Raw genomic sequence first — 23,189 nt, 5'->3', positions numbered from 1 at the left:
CCAGCCAGCCATCTTCCTTACCTCTTATTCATCCTTTGACCAAACCATCAATCCATCCTCCCACCATCCATCTATCCACCAACCCATCCGTCCATCCACCTATCCATCCATCCAGTTATCCAGCTATCATTTCATTCGTTCATTCTTTCATCCATCCATCCATCCATCCATCCATCCATCCATCCATCTCTCCATCAATCACGACAGCCCTCCATCCATCCATCCATCCATCAATCCACCCACCCACCCATCCATCCATTCATCCATCCATCCGTCCATCCACCCATCCTTCAATCTTTCCATTCATAAATCCATCCATCCATCCATCCATCCATCCATCCATTTACAGTCACTTCCTCAATCCAAATCCCTGCGCCAACCACTGCGCCATACGTCGAATAGTTCATCGTCAACCACTGCGCCATACGTCGAATAGTTCATCGCCAACCACTGCGCCATACGTTGAATAGTTCATCGCCAACCACTGCGCCATACGTTGAATAGTTCATCGCCAACCACTGCGCCATACGTCGAATAGTTCATCGTCAAGCACTGCGCCATACGTCGAATAGTTCATCGTCAAGCACTGCGCCATACGTTGAATAGTTCATCGTCAAGCACTGCGCCATACGTCGAATAGTTCATCGTCAAGCACTGCGCCATACGTCGAATGGTTCATCGCCAACCACTGCGCCATACGTCGAATAGTTCATCGTCAAGCACTGCGCCATACGTCGAATGGTTCATCGCCAACCACTGCGCCATACGTCGAATAGTTCATCGTCAAGCACTGCGCCATACGTTGAATAGTTCATCGCCAACTACTGCGACATACGTCGAATAGTTCATCGTCAAGCACTGCGCCATACGTTGAATAGTTCATCGCCAACCACTGCGCCATACGTTAAATAGTTCATCGTCAAGCACTGCGCCATACGTTGAATAGTTCATCGCCAACCACTACGCCATACGTTGAATAGTTCATCGCCAACCACTGCGCCATACGTCGAATAGTTCATCGTCAAGCTCTTTTTTCCCAATTAAGTGACACTGCATCGAAAAACGAATGTTTTCCAAAAGGATGGCCAAGCAAAAGAAAGAAAGAAAGAAATGTTTCTTTAAAATAAATCGATGGAAAGTATAAGAATGAGAGGTAAACAACAAAGCCAATAAATTTATAGGTCTTACTGTATCACTGGGCTTATAGTAACAGCTGGACAACACAATGATCTAAAAATCAGACTAATTCATCTTCTAGAATGGACTGTTTAAAAGTCTCATGAATTCATAAGATATTTATTCAAATAGTGATAGTTTCTCTTGGATTTTCAAGCTGGCTCAAGATAACGTCATCTCTGAGAGTTTAACTTACGCAAATGACTTCGTGTGATGGAACACCTAAACATCAAACATATATTGATGTAAAGCTCAACCATACACGGGAAAACACGATAGCCTTATTAATAAAAGCAGGGCAACTGACTGTACGTCAGGCTGCTCAATATTTGGCTTCAGATGAATCGGCGACCAATATTTCATTTCTTTATCTCTTTTAGTCGTCGTGATGTTAACGTTCGAGTCGAATTACCGGCCAACCTGAGGTTAGTGGGTTTTATCAATATCTAATCAAATGACATCCGAAACAAATTTATCTGCATCAACATCTGCTTAAGTCAGGAAATCTAAGCTGTCAGTCACGCCAGGAGATGGGTCCTACATTTTGACAGTGAATTATAAATGGATTCTCAAGAAAGTATTACTGTAGTACAGAAGGGTATCTTTTCACGTGATGATGCCACTACCGGAAACAGTACGCACACAAAACTGTAGGGCGCGTACGTGACAGTTGTTGAAACTCGAGTTTCCTTAATTTTATCTTCTGAGTAATTGTGGGCGGAATTTCTCAGCAAATTTATCTAAGTGATATATTGTGGGTGCTACATGTGGGGCAGGATGTGCTTACTATTTTCGAAACACCTGGCATCACTTCTTGGTCTTTTGCCCAGAGGTCCATATATCTCTCTGTCATGAATTTGACTTGTTTGTGTAGCGGTTATTTACTGTCTGTTCTGTGCTGTTTTATGTCAATGTTTATAACTATTTTATACGAATTCTGACCTAGTACTATCGGATTATGGATTGGTATGATTGCGATTATGTCACAGCAAGTAAGAAATCAGTGCAAAGTTGAAATCTACGGATATACGACAACGCGATCAGGCTATCTATACGTCTATTTATTTAAAAAAAATCCGTCTTTCTCTTCGTATGTCGGATTCTCTCTACACCTAGGGGCAGCCACCAGCCGATTTCGAGAGATTAAAACCACGGACATTTTACATGTGTGTTTGCTATTTTGAGCAATTTTGAATAAAATTAAAATTTGGAGGGGGGGGGGGGGGCGTTGAAAGTTGTTTGCGATTACCCTTCGTCTATGAATTTAAATTTCTACTTGTCGAGTTCCTTTTCTTTTAAAACTTATCCACAGAAAAAAACAAACTCCCCGTTCGTTCCCCGTTCTCTGCTTTATCTTTTTTTTTATCTCTGAATACCTCAGCGCGCCTTAAGGGAGCGTTCAGTTATTATTGCCGGGGGTGGGCCGGCAAATTCTTCCTGCGCATCAGTCAAAATAAGTGAACCCCCCTACCCATTGTACCAAAAAATTGATGACCCCCCTTTCAAGATGACAAAAATTTCATGACACCCCCCCCATTGCTTGAGTAAAGCTGCACACACAAACACCTCAGGGGTATGGAGCAATAGAATACCCTCAAAAAAGAGCCTAGATTTTTTCAAATGACCTTCCTTACAAAACTCAAAAGATGTTAATGATCAGATTTCCCCTTCTGACTTGCTATAATTTTGAAATTACCCCTCAAAGGGGTTGGACAGAAATTACTGGTGGATCGCAATATTTTTGCGCAAGCCTGTGTGTACAAAATTTTGATATTTGGATTTAATTAAAAATCAGCTGTTGATATAATGTTGATTCACCATACATGGTATACATATATTTTCTCATACATTATGAGAAATCTATGTAATACTTTTTCAATGCAAAACTATATCTGTGCATTTATAGATATTTGATAATTTACATAAATGTACTTAAATGAAATAGGGTTGTTACAACTGGCATGCGGACAAAAAGTTTGACCTTAGAATTTCACCAAAAATGTTCATCCACTATACATGGGAGTCAATGATAAAATTGTGAATAATTTTTTTCCAATGAAAAACTTGGTATACTTGTGCATATACAGATGTTCAATAATTAACATAATTTTACTTGATTAGAATATGATGGTTAAAGGTGCATATTATGTGTACAAGAAATCTGATTATGGAACTTTACTGAAAATGTTCATCCACTATACATGGGAGTCTATGAGGAAAGTATGAATAATTTTTTTTCCAATACAAAAATAGGTAAACCCATGTATTTATGTACTCTCGATTATTGATATCAATGTACTTGATTAGATTAAGGTGGTAACAAATGGATGTGTTCGCCAGAATTGGATTTTGGAATTATACCAAAATGTAGATTCACTGTACATGGGAGTCTATGAGGAAAATGAATAATTTTTTTCCAATACAAAACTATCAAAATTTGTTTATTTATAGACATTTGATAATTCATTTTAAAGTACTTAGTTAGCCTAGGATGGTTAAAGGTTGATATGTGTGCAAGAAATGGATTTGGAATTTCACCGAAATGTTGATTCACTATACATTGGAGTCTATGAGAAAACTAAGAATATTTTTTTTTAAATGCTAAACTAAATTAATTTGTGCTTTTATAGGTGTTTGATAATTGATACAAATGTACTTGATTCAAATAGGGTATTTAAATGTTCAGATGTGGACAACAATTATGATATTGGAATTTCACCTAAAAGTATTATTTAACTTTTCATGGTACTAGTAGTCTCAGTACAGGTAGCTGTTAAATAATTTCCCTGACAAAACTTGCTATATCTCTAATATGTAAGTAATAGGAATTGTTCATCGCCCTCAGTGCAGTGAGCTTGATTTACAATAAGACAAGCCTCAGAGTTGTCAAGTCAAGATGTTCATATGACAGATAATTATACTTTTGTTCAGATTTACAGGTGAATAACTTCAGAGAATGGAATCATGCAACGAATCATTTTTATCTCCCAGAATATTTCTGAACACTGAAACTGCTTTTTGACGGGACGAATACTTATGAAAATTAAGTGACCCCCCTCTGAGCTGTTTGAAAAATACATGACCCCCCCCCTTTTGCAGTTTTCAAATTTGAGGTGACCCCCCCCTGATTTTGCCGGCCCACCCCCGGCCATAATAACTGAACGCTCCCTAACTGTCTTTTGACCTATTTTCCTCCATCTAAGCCAGCGTGTCCCTTTCCCTTTCCCCGCATCTTCCTTCTTCTCTTCCCTTTCCTCTTCTTCTCAATGTGTTTTTGTGAGCGTCTTTCTCTTTCTTCATCTGCCTGCCTGTCTGTCTGACTCTTTCTGTTGAACTCCCGTCTACATTCTCTCCCTCCCCTGTCTCGCTCCCCTATCTCTTCCTACTACCCTCTCTCCCTCCCCTCCCTTCATCTGCCTGCCTGTCTGTCTGACTCGTTCTGTTGAACTCCCGTCTACGCTCTCTCACTCCCCTGTCTGGCTCCCCTATCTCTTCCTACAACTCTCTCTCCCTCCCGTTCCTCCCCCTCTCTCCCACTTTGTCTGTCTATCTGTCTGTCTGTCTGTCCCTCCGGTTTGCTCCTGATCCAATTAGAATGGGAATTCAAGCGACTAAAGAGCTGTCTCTTCGACAAAAGAAGATTTTACGTAATCAGAGGTCATTTAAGCAATAAACCACACCACACGGTATACCACGAGGTTTTGATTAGTTTATGACATATGTGCATTAGCGATAGCCAGTGCATATTTGAAGTGAATTCAATTTGGTCAAAATTGAGTGGTATACCCCTTGCTGAGGTTGTTTATTGCTATAGGCCTACATTACGATATTAAATTGAAATTTTGGCGTGAGACGTCAAAAAGGATGTTTTTCCCTAGCTTAGAGCTCTAGCTTAGAGCTCGAGCCTGTTCCAACCGTGCTATATTGCGAATACAGCTAGGTTATTTTCACGTCTCGACCGATCAGATCGCAGTGTCTGCGCCATCAATATACCATATAATACCCATTATCGCCTTTGTTTGTATCGTATCATCATGAATGTCATTTCATGATGCGTCAGGCACGAGGCGAAGTCGAGTGTCTGACGCAACACAAACGACACAAATGCTGATACGACGCAAGGAACTACGAGTAATTACCGATTTGCCATATACCCATGCCAAGAATTTTACAAATGATAGGAAAAACCTTAAATGTTGAGGCTTAAATTTTATTCCGCCATGCGCATAAATATGGAAATATTTGTTTTATTCATAAACTATTCGCAGAAGTCAACCAAGCGAGACAAATCCTCCATATCTCAATACACCACAAGAAAATATACAGGGACTCAAAAATAGTCGCACGGAAAGAACTTTTTATGGTGCCATATGTTATTACAATCGTAACCGATTGCAATTTTTCTTCAGCTTTAAATCTCTCCCTATTTCGATCACGCTCGATAGTCGTACGGAGTGGAGAGAGGCGGCTATTTTGCTTGTTCACACTGACAGTTGCCATGTCAACAGGTGTGGGACTAATAGAATCTCACACCCCCAAGGACCTGGGATCAGATTCTCACACGAGCTGGGGATATTTTTGTCTCACACGAGCCGCAGGCGAGTGAGAGACAAAATATCCCAACGAGTGCAGAGTGTGGGACGGTTTCTGAGAGTGTGGGATCGATTTTTCCCACACTGTCGATCCCGCACTCCCAGCGGCCAGGAATGTGAGAAAAATCGATCCCACACTCTCAGAAACCGTCCCACACTCTGCAGTAAATATTACACGAGCTCTGATTGGATGATAAACAGTCTGTTTTGTTCCACGCGCAAAATGTTATCCAATGGCACGACGAGTAACACACGGACCAGAACTACAACGTAAGCAGGTCAAAGTACAGTGGCAGACGACAGACTTGTCACGATTTTGGATAATGTTGTACGTGTCCAACGTGAATTTAACGCATTTTGTGGTCATGTGAGAAAAAGAATCTCACACACCAAGGACCTGGGATCAGATTTCTCACACGAGTTGGGGATATTTTGTCTCACACTCGCCTGCGGCTCGTGTGAGACAAAATATCCCCAACTCGTGTGAGAAATCTGATCCCAGGTCCTTGGGGGTGTGAGATTCTATTAGTCACGCTCGCCAAGTGGTCATTACCTGTTGGAGGTAGACCGGCCGGCCGTGCGGACGGCTGATTGTTTGCTTGAGCATGTCTGATAAATTACAGGAACTTTACTGGAATAACCACCGGAAAACACCACAAGATTCAACATGTTATTCCCGTATTAAGCGACCCGAAATATCCTTGTTCCTCAAAGGTCTTCAAATTTTATGTCGGCAACATCGGATCGTTGATGGAGCATCGTCGTAAGCCACGCGCCTCTTTACGGCAACAGCTCAGCGCTACCTTGATTTTTGCGTAGGTCAGCGGAGCGGAAATTATTGCTCTGGCTCGCGAGAATGGGATGGAGAGAGCGGCAACCACTTTGTTTTACTTAGTTTTTACTGTCAACTTGCAAATATAGTTGGGGAACACCCCAAGACTGATGACGTTTATCGTGCACATCTCGACGTTGATCGTAAAATATAACGGCTGATATTTCACGAAACGTCACCAGGATAGATAGATATGGGCATGGGTGTGATATACACATACAGATACAGACTTGCTTAATAAAATTTCAAGATATTCCTAAATTGACTTTACTGGTCGATAAATCTTACAACAGTTAAAAAAACACTTTTCGCCTCTCAGCCTCACTCGCTTTCATAACACAGAGGAAGATGTGGACGTTCTGATGTTTCTCAAATTCCCTGTTGTGCCATATTTCGCCAACGCAAATATCAAAATAACAACGGCCAATCTCACACCCAATTACTTCGACAAACAAGCTTACAATGTAACTATGCAATACAGGAAATGGCCAGGGTTTATTGACTGTAATAGAGTTGAGAGAACATTCAACATGTCACGTGCATAACTATGCCCGTAAGAAACTTACACGTCTATTGATCCATGCACAGTCCGTGGATAGAGGGACTGTGATTGATCTTTCAAAAACAGAAAAAAAGAAAAAAACAACGTACGTTATGCAATCGTCAATGGCATGCTGACGTCAATGGCATGGTCACGTCATCCGCTATATTCTTGTTTCCTTTTGAGCGACTGATATTCGTATCGTAAATTTTGAATGACAATGCAGTTGATGAACGTGAATGTGCATCCGATAAACAGATACATGACATGGAGAAACTGTAAAATGGTCATAATTTGAACTCCATGAACCTCTGTGTCGTGCGATCGCAAGAAATATTGTTTTTAAATTCATTTCATAAAACGCAGATATTTGAATTTATCACTTGGTTTCGCTTGTATCTGTTGATTACCAATAGACATCAAAATAATAATTCTTGAAATAAAACATGGATTCAGTTTTTTCTGTAGTACGTTCGTATCTCTTTTCACAAATGACATCCCTGATTAAGTAGAGAGAGAGAGAGAGAGAGAGAGAGAGAGAGAGAGAGAGAGATGACAGAGATAAGGCAGAGAATGCAAACGGGGGAGAGAGAGGAGAATGTGATATAAAGACTGTGTGGTCTGGAAGTAAGAGAAAAGCGAAAAACGAGAAGGAACACCCAGCGACTGGAGGCCAGGTCCGACATGCAAAGGTATATTGACAAACTAGAAGATATCGTTATCAGTCCGTTGAAGCACAATTCCTACCCCAGTGACGGGACAGTGGGTAGACCGACCGATTATTGACAAGTTGACGTTACAAACTTACTAACCTTTAAATTAAGGTTTGTTTCCCCTTTAGTATATTCTAATATTCATCCTTGCCGTTATTTCCTCAAATCTGAATTTCTTTAGCGATTCTCATCTCCCTAGATCATCTTGCAGACTAGAGAGTGGGTTTTCAAATATTACTATTTCATTTTAAACGCCAAGTTCAAGTGTCCTACTCGCTCATATTTCCTCTCTTTAGCCAGCATAGGTGTTAACTAACATGTTTTGAGGTGTAAAATGTCACCATTTGTTTTTTTCGTTGCTGCACTGTAAATGGCTAATCACTGAAAGGTCAGATGATCTGTTTTCAGCAATCATGTGACTGAAACGTTCGACAAAGATACTTTGCGCCTCCGAATGGAAATGCGTAAACTTTTGAACAAAATTTCATGAGAAAAATTCCAATCATTCTCTCACGAAATCAAGAATAAAATTCAAGGGGTGACTGTGCGAAGTTTGGTACCAGAGAAACAAGCTACCCTAACATTTATCAATATTTCCAATTTCAAAATGGCTGTCATCCCCATAGGGAAAATTAAAGTTTTGATTTTCACAAGCTAGGATGGTGAAGACATTATGGTACTCACTCCAAGGGCTTTAAAGTGGGCTCCCACAAGTGGTAGCCTACAAAAGTTTTGGAAAAAGTCCGGATATCTGTCTACCTTAATCACATTGCTCCTTAAGAGAGGAAGGTTGATGTCGCCATAAAGACCAGGGGTGGCAGTGTGATGCCATTTTCAAAATGAAGCACGTACAGTGTAGTCTGCTGTACATCTAAAATCGTAACATCCAGGAATTAAATGATAGTGATTATTGCTGTTTTGCTGCTCATCACCCTGTGGCTTTAAGGCCCGAGACTGTGTATTCGATTTATATTAACCAACGGCCACACTTTGCATTTTATTTAATATTTATTAATTTACACTTTTAGAGAGCGACCGATTTACTCCAGTGAGTAACATTCACCTGCGCTTACATGTACATACAGAAAAAATCTCAATCCTCTTAAATAGAAATGTTATTCTTAGAAATATTTTCAAGAGCTTTTTTAAACATGAATATGGTAGGAACCTGTTAATTTCAAATTACAGTGAATTCCATACATTCGTCGCACGATATTGACGACTTCTCTGACCAAACCTGAGATTAAATCTAGGAACATAACAATTCAAAAGAGAAGTTGAGCATGTCACGTACGAGTTAACATTTCTATTAAGGACGAGGTGGATTCTGAGATAAACGATTAAAGGCAGTTTATAGCTAAAAAGGCGCGTTGTCTAACAGACATAACTTCAAACATGCTAAAGAGATCAGCAGAGGGCAAATCATATGCTAAATCAAGAAGTATACGGAAAGCACGCTTTTGCAAAGTGACAACCTTTTCCGAAATTGTTTCCAGTCGTATTACCCAAAACAATAATGCAATAATCTAATTAGCTGCGTATCAAGCCAATCATGCAGATTTGATTGTGCTAGTGTTGCGTATTTGAGGGGAGGGCGCTCACAATCACTTACTGTACACCTTCGATTTTTGTAAATCATGCCCGAAGCAACAACGAGAGCGAGATGTCTTTGGTTTCAATATGATCATGTGATTTTTAATATGATCATAGATTTTCAACAAGTTCGTTTATACAATAGTTATGTTTGACTGGCTATGAAGTCAAAAAGCCGATATTGTACAAGCTTTATTTATGTGCCATGTGTACACAATAGTTTTGTCATTAAGACTTCAATATCTAATGGTGTCTAGGTGTCGCTCATCGTGATGGTAGTTGTGTTGCTATCATCTTGCGCGAAATTTTCCGCTGTCGACAGAAATGGTTCTTTCTTCTGCGTACAGCTCGTGGTCGGATCTATAGCTCATGGTCGGATCTACAGCTCGTGGTCCGATCCTTTGATAATTAATTATCTGAGTTTTGATACTTCATAGTTGGTGATCAATCAGGTACCCTTTTTGTTATCCCTGTACGTTAACTGGAGTTGTCGAAATTCTTTAAAAGAATTCTGAATAATAATAATTTTGAAATGAGAATATAATTATACAACTGTTAGGATTCAGCTTGTCACGTGATCTATTCACTCTTTCCGAGCTGAGAAATTTTGTCGGTGGACAATAGCCACCTAATTTGAAAAAAAAAAGTCAGTGTAAACATTGTGCCCCGTTTCAGTCAAGACATGAAATGCCGATATTCTCATTCAATCTGTGTTAACCATTTCAAATACCAAGTATGTAAATATAACGGCAAAGTAAATTCGTAAAAATTGGCTGATCGATTGGATACTTTCCCTGCTTTCTATGTGTTTATATAACACAATTTGTTCAGTAGGATAAACAGTTAGAAATTATAGTGTACATTATGAAGAAAAATTACTTTTTTTATTTACCCTTTCAAAAATTACATTTCAGAATTTCAGATGATCGGGGCACGCCGTTGTATTCGTCGGCGTGTTTTCCTTTGAAGCTGTAAGAAAGACCGGAAGTAAATAATATGTTACTATTCAAATCATGCATTTTAAAACTCAAAGTGCTAACAACGTTATATCAATGAGATCGTGATGTCATTTCCTCTCGGGCTTTGCATTGACTTGCATCAAGCTACACTAGAAAGAGCGACTGTTGCGAGTTTGCTTGCGCTGACGCACACAGCCTTCGCTTACACTCACTACATTTCGAGTCAATGCGTATTTAAAACCATAGGAAACCGAGTCCCCTAGCCGACAGATTATTGCCGTCGCATCACTCGTAATACCACGCCGAGAGTACATGGTTTTTGCTGACGCGTCTCTAGCAACGTGAGTTGGAAGCCCGAAGTGCGGATCTCAGGATACGAAAATGCTTCCATGTGTGGGCAACGGACAGAGGGTATCATAGAAATCAACGTTATCGACTGGTTGCTAGGTAAGTGCCTACGAGCTCCTTCGTGATGCCATCAGATGGATGAGGAAGAGAAAATTATCGCGCGACTGTTTAAGCGCCAAGTTGTATGTCTAATTTGTATTGAGTTTCGTCATCAGTGTAGGACATGGAAATAAGTCTGTATTCCTTTTTTATCTGTAAGTCCATTGAAAATGCTCTTTATTGGAAACAAATGTTTCCTTCCGCCACACTACAATGCAAAAAACACTGTCTTATGTAGAATGACTTAAAACGGAAAAATAAACTAACCCTATTAAATGACTAGAAGAGAGAGAGAGAGAGAGAGAGAGAGAGAGAGAGAGAGAGAGAGAGAGAGAGAGAGAGAGAGAGAGAGAGATGGGCGGCGTTGGGGTGCTGTGAAAGAGTATTATTGAGATTCACGGGCTGCGCTACTGTTAGCCAACAAGGCCACCTCATTCGGAATACAGAATCGAGTCCAGTGTGATAGAATAATGGAGATAGATACACTAATGATAGGATAAGTATTCCACAGTGTTTGACTCTGAGAACATGAACTATGAGAAATGAAGTCTTTTTCTTCAATTTACCGTGACACCGCAAAGACAACGTGCAAGTTATGCTAATACACTCAGTCTACCCATAGACCCCCAAAAAACGGTCTATGGTCTACCTCATTGTTTTGCCCGATGGAAAATCAACTCAGTAACAAAACACAAAAAGCGGCTTCGTAATTCGCAGAAACGGCGTTGCTACAATGTAATCACGTGGCACCAATGTAATCACAAATCACGATCTTGTGTGTTGTGGTGGTGATGCGGAGTGGGGGGGGGGGGCATGGAGTGTGTACCTTGAACAAGACTTTGTTGAATCAAGTAGGATCAGTCGTAAGTAAATTTAAAGAAATATGGATCTAAGTTTTGATCAGCGATTGATTACTGTCTGTCTGTACGACAAAGTTTGAATTTGACGTGTGTTTGTCGTTGCCCTATGTGATGTCTTGACCCACCAGGGAAAAATGTACAATCAAGGCATGCGTAGGAAGAAAAAAAATGCATGTTCTCCTTCTGACGAATCCCTACCAAGATCCAGTATCCTATGGCTCCTATCTTAAAGGCTCAGTATCCTATGGCTCCTATCTTAAAGGCTCAGTAGCTGTAACTTTTGATGTGGTTTTTTTACTATTTTGGCTTTTACGCCAACTACAATTTCTTGCTGTACACGTAAAGGTATATCGAGATACACAACATTTAGGTTGTCAACTCAACTTGTACATCTGTAAATTGCATTGGAGTTGTTGACAAGTGAATTCTGGTCTAGACTTGAATTGAAATATAAACAATTACATAGTATTATATTACCATGCCCTGTCCGTCGCATTTTAATTGGTCGAGCTGAACGACGTGACTGACTGCAAATACATAGTAATGATTTGTTTACATGCCGGTGTACATGAATAATAATATTAACAACTCACAGTATCGTAAACATTGTAAATATACAGCTTAAACGAAAATTGTGGTTTGTCCCAAGATCATGATCACTTTTAAAATAAAATAGAGCACTTTGGACCAAATTTAGACACTTTTTCCAAAAAATCTCCTGATTTGCAAATTTTTTACCGCACGAGTGACAATGCGTCACGTGTACTATCTGTTCAGTGAATACAACATTACAAGTTCTAGGGCCCCATTGTCTTTCGCGTGCGAAAAGTTCGTAAATTTTGACGGTTTTCTTGGGTTCGTTGATAATATAATGGAAATAACAGACTCCACACTGACCATTAACCTGTATTTATGGGTGCGGCGATAGGACAGCCAAAATTAACGTGCTCGGCAAACCTCGCCCGTTAATTTTTGGCTTTCCTCTCGCCCTTGCCCATGAATGAACGTTAATGGTTAGGGCGTCGCCCTTCATTTCTATATTTTACACGCATAGACGCTGTGTTGACAAGAGAATTACAATGCGTGTTTCAGCATACTTTAGGGAGTATAACAAGGACTTGCAATTGACATACAAACAGAAATCTTGAGAAAATCAGTAAAAGTAAAAACAACTGGTCCTTTAATTCTGACCAATCCCTAGCAAGAGCCAATGGTCCGTCCCTTAATTCTGATAAATCCCTAGCAAGAGCCAATGGTCCGTCCCTTAATTCTGATCAATCTCTAGCAAGATCCAATGGTTCGTCCCTTAATTCTGGCCAATCCCTAGCAAGACCAATGGTCCGTCCCTTAATTCTGATCAATCCCTAGCAAGAGCCAATGGTCCGTCCCTTAATTCTGATCAATCCCTAGCAAGAGCCAATGGTCCGTCCCTTAATTCTGATCAATCCCTAGCAAGACTCAATGGTTCGTCCCTTAATTCTGGCCAATCCCTAGCAAGACCAATGGTTCGTACTAATTCTGATCATCCTATTCTGGCCAATCCCTAGCAAGACCCAATGGTTCGTACCTTAATTCTGATCAATCCCTAGCAAGAGCCAATGGTTCGTCCCTTAATTCTGACCAATCCCTAGCAAGACCCAATGGTCCGTCCCTTAATTCTGATCAATCCCTAGCAAGAGCCAATGGTTCGTCCCTTAATTCTGGCCAATCCCTAGCAAGATCCAATGGTTCGTACCTTAATTCTGATCAATCCCTAGCAAGATCCAATGGTTCGTCCCTTAATGCTGGCCAATCCCTCGCAAGACCCAATGGTCCGTCCCTTAATTTTGATCAATCCCTAGCAAGATCCGATGTCCATCCTTTAATTTTGATCAATCCCTAAATAGGAGAACCACTGTCTAACAATTTTACTTTAAATGATTCATCGACCCTAACCGAGCAGTGCTACTATCTGTTTTACTGTATGATTAAACGCTGACCTGAAGTGAATTTGTAATCTCGCAAGAATGCCGAATTTGTCCCGGTATTTGTTGACTTTTCGATGGCAAAAGAAAGCCAACCATGTACAATAAACAAACGGTCAAAACCTCATTGGTACGTCTAAACCCGCAGTGGGTTTGTGGAACTCTTTCTAGAAAAGACCATTGAATCCGGATGTCACTGACAATGTAATGTCATTGCTGGTGTCTAACTCAGTCGATAAAAATCATTGCATGTTCTTGGAACCTGGATTGCTTTCAACCATTGGCGAGTTACAGCGCAAAAAGTGAGATAATCTCGAACTACTGAGTTCCATTGTCCCTTGATAGAAACATCGGGATCTTCTTAAAACCACAATAATAATATATGTAACATACAACTAAGATAAGTTGTGATTTATATATACGATACATAATTTCAACACCCGCAGAATTAGAAATGTCATATTTTACAAAAAAATGCAAGTTTATACTTGGCGTCATGTAGAGACAACACTGAAATCTTCTCTGAGTACTCGCTTAAGGTAGCACACGCCTCGAAAGTGAATGACTCAAACTTTCCTCCACATTTTCCTTCATGAAACTTTCAACCATTCTCTTACCAAATCAAGAATAAAAAATCAGGGGTCACGGTGAACAGTTTGGTTCCAGAGGAGAAAAGTACCAAACATTTACAGATTTTTGAGATTCAAACTGGCTACCATCCCTTTGTTGACTGCATGGGAAAAACAAAATATTCAAAAAAGTAAGATGGTCAAAAATATTCATACCCAAGGAGCTTTAATTGAGCTCCCAGAAGTGGTAGATCAAATGAATTGTAAAAATTTGAAAGTCAGAATATCTTTCCATGAGCCGTATTCCTCCTTAATAACCTTTTAAGGTTTCCTCAATGGATTGTTTATGCAACTATTTACTGAAAAAACCCAATAATATATATATATATATATATATATATATATATATATATATATATATATATATATATATAATATATATATATAAGTAAACCTGAGTTGTTCGCAGGTGATTTAGTAATAGCAAGATGAATAAATTTGCACACGTCTACTGATTTGGTTGTATATTCTGTTTATTCTTAAACCTGATGAAGTCCTCCTTTTAGGACGAGTCAAAATTACCAGTTACCAACAGAACAAACAAAATAAACACCAGGTCAGTAGACATGTGCAGATTTAATCATCCGATATATATATATATAATATATATATATATATATATATATATATATACATACATATATATATGTATATATCATGATGTGATATATATATATATAAATATGTATATATGAGTATTGATGAGTATTTTTTTTCCCACAACACCATTACCAAACAAGATTAATTACAAATAGGGATGTTCAAATCCCTAGAAGGAAATACACCTTGGGCAAATTTTCCTTTGACTATTACGGTGGCAAAATATGGAATGAGATACCACATGATATCCGTAACATACCTAATAGAAACGGCTTCAAAGCGAAATTAAAAGACTACTTGATAACCAATCAGTGATCCACCAAATTTACCTTGCTACATTTTTTCTTTTCTCCTTGTTACGTGTTTATTGTTCTTTCTGATAGCTCATTTTTCGCCTCAGTCCTTCACATTAATCTGTTTTAGTCCGTACAACACTGTGCATTTTACCGTGAGTTAATTTACAAGTTTACTTTGTTTACTTATTGTAAAAGCCCTCTGTATTTTACGATTGGTTACTTTCAGTTAAATGGGAAACAGATGATGCAAGCTTCACCTAAGCTTTTCCTGTTTTCCAGCCATAGATCACATTCCATTGAATATATAGCAATACCTTTTCTGCAGAAATGTCACTATTACATTTTTTGTATATATTTTTCAAATATTACACCACTCTTGACATTCTGTACATAGTACATCGTATTTCTATGGCAAATAAACACAGTATTTATGTATAGGATAAAGCCCGAGTACGAGGGCTCTTCTGGTATATAAAGTCCAACCAAACGATAAAATGTCGAGGGCCGCAGGCCGAGACATTTTATCGTAGGGTTGGACTTTATATGCCAGAAGAGCCCGAGTACGAGGGTTTTATCCGACTTAAAAACTATCGCCCCTAACTGATATATTTTCGTTTTCAATGTGTTTACGTCAACCGTCCCCTTTGTCAATGTAACATGTTTAGGATATGAATTAAAATTTTTGTTTGTGAAATAGCCTTCCAATGTAATGGAACATCCCATAAATGCCCTAGGGCACATTATATAAATGCCCTAGGGCACAGCAGATTTTGTGTTGCAGCTGGTTTCCGCTGTGTTACCAAATTTGAATATTAAAACGTACCAGATGTCTACAGAATATGACATGTTCACTTTTGATTGGACAGTACTTTACTACGGCGCTGTCATTCGTTTCTGGAATTTGGTGACCAAGGCTTTACGAGTAAATAAAACACCCTGAATTGAGCACTCTGATTGGTCAAACAACAGTAGATAGTTTTTAAATATATATATATATATATATATATATATATATATATATATATATATATATATATATATATATATATATATATATATATATATATATATATATATATATCTATCACATCATAGCTTCATAGTTCGGGAGGCTACGTATGAAGATCTCACTCTATGTATACAGTGAATCAGTAAATATATACCGTCGAAACAATGAAAAGGTGTTCATTACAGTTTGTCTACCGAGTGTTCTTGTTGTGATAATAAGTGCATGGGTCTGTCCACCCACATAACATATCTGCTTGTAGATAATGAATACTTGAGGTGTGAAAAAAGTGGACGAGTAGCATCAGTCGTCCTGCTTACGTCATAAACTTTGGAGGATTTCCAAATTATTATATTTTCTAAACGCGAACATTGCTCTCACAAATCTACCCGAACATCTGTGGCGTTCACAAATCAACCTGACATCTGCATAAGACCTTCCCGCCAGTTTTTGCAAGCGTACAATGGCAGTACTGCGTCATACAAACGTCAGCCAGAAACCGTGTAGAATTCTTAAAGATATTCAGAAAGGCAGGTTTTCATGGGCCAGATAATTTGGCTGTCACCTGTTTCTCTGTCAAGTGCTACTTACCTAAATGACGATACAAAATATGTCTGCAGATCACTATTCGTAATTTTCAGACTGTCTACGAAAACTTTATGCAGTGAGCACCATCCATTAAAATGACAGTTTCTTGTCTTACATTGTTAAGTTAAGCTCTGCATGGCTTTTAAAAGACTCTTAAATATAATACTTCGACTGGAAATGTAACATGCAATGGGAAATAGTGCCTATTACTCCATTTGTTCACAGATGGAACAGATGAGCTCTGATGTTTTTTTCATGACGTATACTCTGTTATAATGCATGTATGATACAGTTATGTCCATTGAGAAGAGTATTAATATTGGAGACAGTGGTATCGTGTGTTGCTACGCAACGCCAGGATTCATCACGGTGATGAGCTTAATATTCATCGCCTTCTTGCTCAGTTTCTGGTCAAACTCTGATCACATCTCATCGATTGCATCACAACTGGTCGCTAAAAGCCATTGTGTCAAAGCCGAAACGAACTTGAAATATTCGAGTAATTAGCAAATGGTTTGTTCAGTGCAACTCGACTTTAATCATACGGCGATATAGGTCACGACGAGCAGTACGGAGGAGAACTTTCTTCTCATTAAGAACCAACAATGTCAGTACATCTCATCGCTTAGAATATCTGAGTATCGAAGTAAACGTCAATGCCCTCTTTTTTATATACTTTTTTCTGTCATGAGGTAAAACGACAGCTCTTTTCATCGAGTCGTGATGTAACATAAACGTTCCTTCCTGTACTAAGACATGACCTCCGAGGTTCATTGCAGCTAAATTGAAACAGTCGATAAAATCTAGGATTCAATTGTTCCTTCAATGAAAAAGTAATATTTCTGTATTTAATTTTTTATAAACATGAAATACATGACTTTAATGGTCGTGTGTGCGTATATACATCACAAAATGAGTGTGTGTGTATATATATATATATATATATATATATATAATATATATATATATATATATATATATATATATATATATATATATATATATATATATATATATATATATACACTCTTATTTCTATGGTTTAGGCGTACCATTATATTTCTAGGTTGTTATTTGTTTAGGTGTCGACATTTTGAAACCAACTCAGAGCGTATGTTTAACAGCATAGATTTGTCAGCATTGATAAGTGTAGCTTTTCTGATATACAAAGATTACATCGCTTGCTTATGTTATAGTAACTCTATGCTTTGTCAATTATTGACGAGATGTCAAAGACTTAGTTTTTGTCTTTTAACGACCACATAAACTTTGACAGCTCTGTGCAGTTCCCATATTTCTTGTTACAGAACGATTGCATCTGATTCGCGAAGCGCGTCTTGAAGGTGATATCAGTGAGGCTGACGTAAACCTTGTCAATGTTGTTCCCGTTGATAAGTTTATTTGGTCTTTAAAAGACAAAAAGCAGGTCTAAGACCTATTCTTTGTTCTTAGTTCTTTAGAGAACAAGTGAACTTTGATATTTCAGTACCCTTCTCATGCTTTTTGACATCTCGGTGCTGTTCCCATATTTCTTGTCACGGAACGATTAGGCCTACATGTGATTAGCAAAGCGCGTCTTAAATGTGTTATCAGTGAAGCTGATGTAAACCTTGTCCGTATTGTCCCCGTTGATAAGTAACTACAATTTCTCACGAGGACATCTGTATACTTATATATATATATATATATATATATATATATATATATATATATATATATATATATATATATATATATATAGAGAGAGAGAGAGAGAGAGAGAGAGAGAGAGAGAGAGAGAGAGAGAGAGAGAGAGAGAGATATGAAACATAGATAGATGACAGTAATTTCATATCGTTTGATGAACATAGAAGAGTCAAGTAGTAAAAAGGCGGGAAAGGTTGACTTGAAATGATGAATGACAGTGTAATATACTCGTCAATTATGTTGAATCACTTCTACGAATTGTCACTAAAAGATATTCAATGCACCGTGAAACAGAAAACATTTGAACAAAGATTGATCTTTCAAATGTGGGTAATATCATAAAGCGCCTTTCTAAAAATATATATATTTCGGACCATGGCTTTTAAAGCATTGCAGTATTGATATTATTCGTATGATACGTCTGTGAACGAGCTGGCACGAAGCCAGTATAATCCGAGGCAGAGCACACCTTCATCATTAGCATTGATGCACAGTGTGCGTGTCATATCGAAACTATTGATTACATCTTCAAGCATCCATTTTATGCCGTGCATTTATGTTGAAATGAATATTGCGTAGCGCAAGGAGAATGCCAGAGTATTGACAATCTTATTGTCTTGATAAAGATTTACAACTTTATAGGCATTCGCTGATCACTGCGTCTCACGTGACTAGCTAGACGCAGCACGTAGTAAGACGCAGATACCGGCAAACCGCCATTTTGAAATGAGACAGTTTTTGGTCTCCCGGAAGTTGTTAATTGCGCATGCCCGCACATAGTGCATCATTTTTTATCGCGGGCTTTTTAGTCTAGTCTGGTACCTGCCAATATTTCAAAACTTGTAAGAATGTTAATTAAATCCTTGATTAAATTCTAGCCACGTTCGCTGTGATAATTTTAGCTTTACTTCAAAGTAAAATTGAACAGCCAATGACAGCGCCCCATGATTTAACCAATCAGATTTCGTAATTCGATACATGGCGGTTTCCCGTTACCTGCCTCTTTGTGCTTGTCACTGAGGCGGGGACCAGCCAATTATAGGCAGTGACAGCTCGTACTGATTATATGTATGAACGCCGCTGTAGACAAACCTTAACACACATTTAACGTGCGTGCCTGCGTGCACCCAGGATCTGTAATCATTTAAGTTGGAACCGAAAAAGTTCAAACGTGGCATAAATACAATGAACCACCGCATGCATTTTCATTTCATTGTATTTTTAAATATCAATATTTCCCCTTGCGGTCGTTTTTATTTTCTTCACTCTATTTAACTATGAATTACTGAACACGTAACCGTGAAATCATTTCGCGATGCAATCCACAATACTAGGTCATTTTGCTGCAGTTTTCATTTACACAGACAAATTGATATCGCTCTTATACGCTGGCATATTTTGAGATATCAACCCATACGGCCATTTCGTTTCAATTTTTCATGTCTGTCGCCATTATTACAACCTGCCTAAGTTGAAATTAGCCCAAACCCAGGACAAGAAAAATATACTATGGGGTATACATGCACATTTTGATTAGCTTCTATAATATACTTGCCTTATTTTCTACGGCCAGCTTCATTACTCATACTTGTTTGCTCTTGTTTGGTTCAAACTAAACAAAGACATAGTATATCAATGTGTACTCACACATGTTTATATGTCTCGAGATGATATCAAATATGACCACAGGGCTAAGACATCGTGATCTTTCAAACCTGACTCAAGGACTGCATAAGACCTGCATATGCTCGATAACTTGTCTGTTTTTGAACAGCAAAGTAGGGTTTGTTGAACAGCTATTCGAAATTTTCATATCTAGTGAGTCTCATTCTAATGCTTTCAGGCAGGAAAAGATCACAATAAAATGGATTGCTAGCGGTCACGAGACTGGATTACAACGTACCCGAACCCGGTTTCTTTCAAACTTTGCTAAAGGCTTTTGTCTCACAGTTTATAAAAGCATGTCAATCAATTTTACGATGGCATCCCATAGGGACACCAGACAGCAATTTTGCTTCAGTCGATTAATCAAGAATCATCCACTAAAATTGTCTGAGCTGATTTCTATATATATGCGGAAAAGTGAGTAACAGTCAAAATTTAGTTTTGTATTTACATTCTTCATTCTACAGTTTTAATCTGACATCCCGGGAGCGGGCTAGATAGAGGGATACATATTGACAAACAGACAGATACTGGTAGACAGATACTGGTAGACAGATAGACAGAAAGAAAGACAGACAGATGCAACCTAAAAGGCGGTAGATGGTTTATAGGAACAGTTTCACTACACATAATTGGACATGTCAGCACATAATCACAGATCATAGCGTTTAGTTTCGATCAGAATGAAAAGAAATTCACAAGAAACCAAATATGTAAAATCTTGGCTACTAGAATTCATATTATCAATACCTTTCTGGTTGTTTGCGTGCTCCTAATATCTGCAATCGCTCTCAAAGAGACAAGAATCGATCATTCTTGCGTCAGCGATATCCCGAAGTGCGTACCTTGACCAGAATATATGTATGGCCTTATTTGAATAGCAGCCTTGAGTGTGCTGACTGTAAAAGTACGTAATCAAATGACAAACAAATATAAGTGTCCATTAAACAGCAGGTATGAGGAACTCAAAATATTCCCTTCAATCTTAGTGAATCCATACATCATCCGATCACCTTGGAATTGAATGGATGTAGTGTAAATAACAAACATTTATCATGTATGACTATGAAACATCAAAATCGTATATATGGGCATTGGTTAAGGAAGTGCGTGTTTTCCGGTGTTTATTGCTGTCTGCACGTGACTTTACCTTTCAAGTTCATAACATGATTGTATATTCCGCAACCTTCTTTCTTGAACAAGATGTTTTTATAAGGAAATTCGTAAAGTTTTCGTCCTGGGTGGAGAAAAAAAGTGCCGTTTTGGGATTGCCCAAGACTTCGTGAAAGCACAGTAGAGGGACTGTGGTGAAAGCAATGCATAGTAAGATAATGGAACGGTGGTAATTGGTTGCCAATGTTTTTGTTACCTTGGCAAGCCCTGCACAAAACCATGGCCCTCTAGGGAAAGAGCCGAAACGAAAATGGCAAACAGTGCAAACATTGAACGTTGACGAGAGGAAATCCGTTTTAATCATGCAATGAAAGATGGATTAAGTTAGTTTCGTATGTTATTAAATGCGAGGAGTTAATCGAAAGACGGTTTGTCGCAAACAAAGGGATGTTTTGTAGAAATGCATGCACGCATGGAATAAAGGAATTATGGAAGAGCGGGAGATTAGTACGTGAATTTGTTCGCACCCTGTTTAGGATATATGTCGGGCAGGATGTTGTGCTCTCAGATAGATAGGAAAATGCCGATACGGTTAATGTGACACGGTCAGAAGTATCAAAGATTGATTATGATACGTATTTGAGAGAGAGAGAGAGAGAGAGAGAGAGAGAGAGAGAGAGAGAGAGAGAGAGAGAGAGACGAAGGTTTGTTTAAAGGACCTGTTGAGGAAAGGTTCATGCAGTAAAAGAACTGATTTCACTTTTGTTTGTTGACTGGGCTCCTGTGATTTCAATTCCTGATTACAACGTACCTGTTTGTGCGAAAGTTTGAACAGGACAATCCTTAACGTACTGACAATCAGTATATATCTAAGTCGTATCTAGCTAAGGGTTCAACTGTCTTCTGGGGCAAAACCATCCCCTAGAGGACTTATTTATTCAATCCAATAGACTCCCTGACCTCGTTAGATTGGAAAATCGTTACTGATTAAACACACCTTCAGCCATGATCGATCTCTAGAAACAGAGGTGTGATGAACTTGATCCGTCCGCTTATAGTATTTACGAACACAAAAACAGCTTTTCTAACCTAAGAACTGTACTTCTTGATATATCGCACCTCACAAAAAAGCATGTTTCGTGATTGCTTAATAGATGGTCAAATGATGTGCAAACACTTGTTTATGATATAAGCTTAATGGCCAGAAGATTCTCGATAAGTGTGTTTAAGCATGCGCACTGAGAATTATTTCCCATGCAAGAAAAACTTTTTAAAGTAATATGTTATCAAATTGTGGATGTAATTTCAAAACAGCCTTTCAGGGTCACAACTTTGGCTACACATCGGTAAAACGTAGAACACTAGCAACCTTTTAATCCCAGAGTAGATCTTTCAGAGACATCTTATGAGTGAGCATTATATACATTTAGATTGGTGCAGATATATTTCAAAGACATACAATAAGTTTCGTTAATCAACAACGAAGTCCACGTGAATAGCTGCATGACTCCGCTCACTTGCAAAAGATCTTCTGTCAAATGTACACATGCGCTACGAGGAAGTTCACATTTATCAAGGATTACTACACACAAGTTTCACTGCAAATTTGACTTGTTACCCATAACTACCGTCTCATTTATTAAATGCTCTCTATTCTTCACTTTGTCGAGTGGGGCGTATTCTGAATTCTGTTGTGAAAGTAAAAATAGGTGAATAAGCACGTGCTTTTCGACATTATATACAGCTCTGAGCAACGGAAACGGAAGTGCGACTGCCGCCTCATCACACCATACCACTTCCCCTCCCTATTCAGAAACACTGAATACAGTTATACTTAAAGTCGTATATAGCTAGCCTATTTTCTTCAGGGTTACGACACAAAAGCATCGAAGACTCCTTAATTTACCGATTGGGTGGAAGATGAACCCT

At 38.6% G+C, this 23,189-nt stretch overlaps 2 protein-coding genes across 3 annotated transcripts in view; one reads left to right on the top strand and one right to left on the bottom strand.

The window, feature by feature from the left end:
- LOC139141127 (probable serine carboxypeptidase CPVL) overlaps nucleotides 1-23,189 on the bottom strand; it is a 601,148-nt gene that overhangs the window by 403,939 nt on the left and 174,020 nt on the right. The gene's annotated exons all lie outside the window — the stretch shown is intronic.
- LOC139141096 (GDNF family receptor alpha-1-like) overlaps nucleotides 10,516-23,189 on the top strand; it is a 56,124-nt gene continuing 43,450 nt past the window's right edge. Inside the window, exon 1 of one of the 2 annotated variants that reach the window (XM_070710670.1) lies at nucleotides 10,516-10,853. The gene's annotated coding sequence lies outside the window, so the exon portion shown is untranslated. The remainder of the gene's footprint in view (nucleotides 10,854-23,189) is intronic. The other variant, XM_070710669.1, reaches the window with a different exon arrangement.

This window comes from Ptychodera flava, chromosome 9, assembly GCF_041260155.1.
Source record: "Ptychodera flava strain L36383 chromosome 9, AS_Pfla_20210202, whole genome shotgun sequence".
NCBI classification, from domain to species: domain Eukaryota; kingdom Metazoa; phylum Hemichordata; class Enteropneusta; family Ptychoderidae; genus Ptychodera; species Ptychodera flava.
Note: the sequence above shows the minus strand (reverse complement) of the source record. Positions and strands in the feature narration are given on the sequence as shown.